This window comes from Apodemus sylvaticus, chromosome 5 (genome assembly GCF_947179515.1).
Source record: "Apodemus sylvaticus chromosome 5, mApoSyl1.1, whole genome shotgun sequence".
In the NCBI taxonomy this organism is placed as follows: Eukaryota; Metazoa; Chordata; class Mammalia; order Rodentia; family Muridae; genus Apodemus; species Apodemus sylvaticus.
This window is the reverse complement of record NC_067476.1, coordinates 73662534-73666300: the sequence shown is the minus strand read 5'-3', so window position 1 is coordinate 73666300 and position 3767 is coordinate 73662534.

Here is a 3767-nt window from a genome sequence, read left to right as displayed (position 1 = left end):
CGTTACTCTCTGTATTCAGGAGCCCACCTCCATTGATCTGTCTCTTCCTGCTCCAGAAACATAATGTTTTAGTTACTACAGTTTTATATCATCAGGAGCAAGTCATCTGTTTTCATTATTCTCTTGGCTGCTCCATTTGGTAAATACTACAATTAGCTCTATCACCGAGCTAATTGTATGAGGATTCATTATGCTAGAAGGCATAAAAGAAAACCTGAAAATGGACAGACAGCTGGTAGACTCCTGGAAAGAAAGACTAGATTTGGTAAAGATGTGAGCTCTTCTGAAATCAGTGTACAATTTTAATATGAGTCCTGTGTGTGTGTGTGTGTGTGTGTGTGTGTGTGTGTGTGTGTGTGTCTGTGTGGATATATGCAGGTGATGTGCATGCATAGTTCAGAGGACAACCTAAAGAGTTCTCTTCTTCCATTCTGCAGACTCCAGGAATGGAAGACAGGTCCTCCGATGTGGCAGCGCAAACTCTCTCACACTGAGTCATCCCACCAGCCCAGAGTTAGGATATTTTTACCCTTTGAAGAATTAGATTGGGGCTGGAGAGATGGCTTAGTGGTTAAGAGTATTGACTGCTCTTCCAGAGGTCCTGAGTTCAATTCCCAGTAACCACCTGGTGGCTCACAACCATCTGTAATGGGATCTGATGCCCCCTTCTGGTGTGTCTGAAGACAGCTACAGTGTACTCATCTAAATAAAATAAATCTTGTAAAAAAAAGAATTAGATTATAACATTTTGAAAGTCTACACTGAATTAAGCAATATCAAGCCTGAATCTTACCCTAGAGCTAAGTTACCCTAACATGCAGTAGCCATTCGGCATGTGTGACTGTAGAAAACTTAAAAGGTGGCTATGTCTATTGATGAACTGAAATTTTAATTTTGTTTACTTTTAATTATCTTACATTTGAATTTAAAATCCAATGTGTTTTTAAAAACATATATGGTCAATTTATTTATTTATATTTTTCTAAAGACTTTAAAAAATTTTTTTTATACCTGGATGTTTTGCCTGCAGGTTTGTGCAAACATGCTCATGCCTGGTGTGTATGAAGGTCAGAAGAAGGTACTGGATCTCGTGGTACCTGGTGTGGGTGTTCATAAGAGACCTTGGGAGCACTGGGGACCTCTGTAGGAATAACAAGTGCTCTTAACTGGTGAGACATCACTCTAGCCCTAAAAGCCAAGGTTTAAACCAGATGTGATAGCTCACACCTGCGATCCCAACACTTCTAGGGGCTGAAGAAGAAGGATTATTTTGAGTTCTAGACCAGCTTAGACTACATAGTGAATTCCAGGACAACCTGGGCTACAGAGTAAGACCTTTCCATAAAAGAAAATTAATTGAAATAAAACTCATCTGGTCTACAGATCAAGTTCCAGTCCAGCGGGTCTGTATTGCAAGACACTATCTCAAAAACAAAACAAAAACCAATAAAAAAATAAGTTTGATTCAATTATTGGAAAACTTTGCTGGGCCAGTGGTGGCGCATGCCTTTAATCCCAGCACTTGGGAGGGAGAGGCAGGTGGATTTCTGAGTTCGAGGCCAGCCTGGTCTACAAAGTGAGTTCCAGGACAGCCACGGCTATACAGAAAAACCCTGTCTCGAAAACAACAACAACAACAACAAAAAATTATTGGAAAACTTTGGGATACACATTAAAGTGGTGTGTGTGTGTGTGTGTGTATGTGAGAGAGAGAGACACGTGCTTATGTGTCTGTGTATGTGAGCCATGTGTAGTGTATATGTAAATGAGAATATGTGTGTGCACAATCATGGGTATTTGAGTGTTCATGTGTGTACATACCAGTATGAGTTCCACAGCGTGCAATGAGATCCAAGGACAACTTTTAGAGTTGGTCTTTGTCTTCCATCTTGAGGTATCTGATATCTTTAATATTGAGGTTATTTCTTTTTTCTTCCTTTATTATGATAGCTATATACAAATGTATCCAGCAAGTTTGTGCAAGGAGATGAGAGGACCAAACCTGCTCTGAAAACTCCTTTTCACTGTTGTTCTCTGCTCTGCACCCCCAGCCTGTGAGCATTCAGGAACTCTCCCATCCATCTCCCCAAAGGAGCCCTGGGGCTGTAGATGTGTGCTACTGCACCAGCTCTTACATGGGTTCAGCGCACCCCAACTCCAGTTCCCACATTTGAACTTAATCCACTTACTGATCTACCCAGCACAGGAATCTACTTTCCAATAGTAAATTTTATATATCAAATCGGAGATAAAAATAATTCTGATGAGGGCTGGGAAGATGGCGCATATGGTAAAGTGCCTGATGAGTCTGGCACACACTCATGAGGACCTGAGTTCTGAACCCAGCACCCGTAGAAAACTGGATATGGTGACATACATGTGTAACCTCAGGGCTGGGAAGGCAGGACAAAGGTATCCCTGAAGCTCACTGGCCCCTGCTGGCCAGCCTAGTCAAAGCTCCAGCTCCATGCTCAGTCAGGGATGGTGTTTCAGGGAAAAGAAATGTGGAAGGCAATGAGGAAGGCACCCATTGCTGACCTCTGACCTCCACCTGACCTTCACACACATGTACATACACCACACACGTTTTTAAAATATGGCTGATGAAAATTTGGTGTCTGCTTTGCAATGTGCCATGAGTATAAAAATATGCAGGAAGTTCAAAGACTTGGTGAAGGAAGAATGAAAAATGTCCTATTAATAATTTTTATACTGATTACATGTTGAAATGAAAATTTTAAATATATTGGATTAAATAAAATATATCATTCAAATTAATTTTATCTATTTCTTTTTGCCCTTTTTAATGGGACTACTAGATCTTAAATTGTATATAAGACTCATTCAATATGTCTATTGTAAACCATTGCTCTAGGTCTTTAAATAACAATCATCTAATCCTTAAAGTTGCTAGAACTAGGTCAGTGTGGTAAAATGTCTATAACTAACACACAAAGGCTGAGGCAGGAGGATTGCTGCAAGTTTAAAGCCAGCTGTGATACATAACAAAATTTCTCTCTCTTTATCTCTCAAATAAAAAGCAAAATAAAACAAATGTTCAGGCATTGTGATGGTACACACTCAGGAGGAGGAGACAGGCAAACCTCTCTGAGTTCAAGACCAGCCTGGGCTACATAGTTCTAGGCCAGCCAGGGTTACATACTGAGACTGTATCAAAACCAAACCAAAAAAATCATTAGAACTTTTGTTCTAATGCTTTTGTTTGTTTGAAGTGTTTTGTTTTGTTTTTCCAAGACAACCCTGTCTCTGTGTAGCCCTGGCTGACCTAGACCTTGCTCTGTAGATCAGGCTGGGCTTGAACTCAGGATCCACCTGCCTCTGTCTCCCAAGTCCTGGGACTAAAGCCATATTGCCCTATTATCTGAATATACTAAATATGTTTTTTTTAATATTTTTATTTTCTATATTCTTTGTTTACATTCCAAAAATCTGTTATCTTTAATATTGAAGTTGGTTTTTTTTCTTCCTTTATTTTGATAGCTATATACAAATGTGTCTGGCAAGGAGATGACAGGACCGAACCTGCTCTGAAAACTCCTTTTGGCGATAGATACTGCAGAAACATGGTTTCTGGAAAACCTATTAGCAATCTACTGTCAAAGTTCCAGCAGAGATAGAGAGGAATAGAAACCCTTGATAGAATTCAGCCATACTACACACAGACCCGACATGGGCTGAATGCTGGAGTCACAGTAGAGGAGTCAGCTGCCAAGGGTGACTTTTCAGGCTGTTGCTTTGCTTTGCTT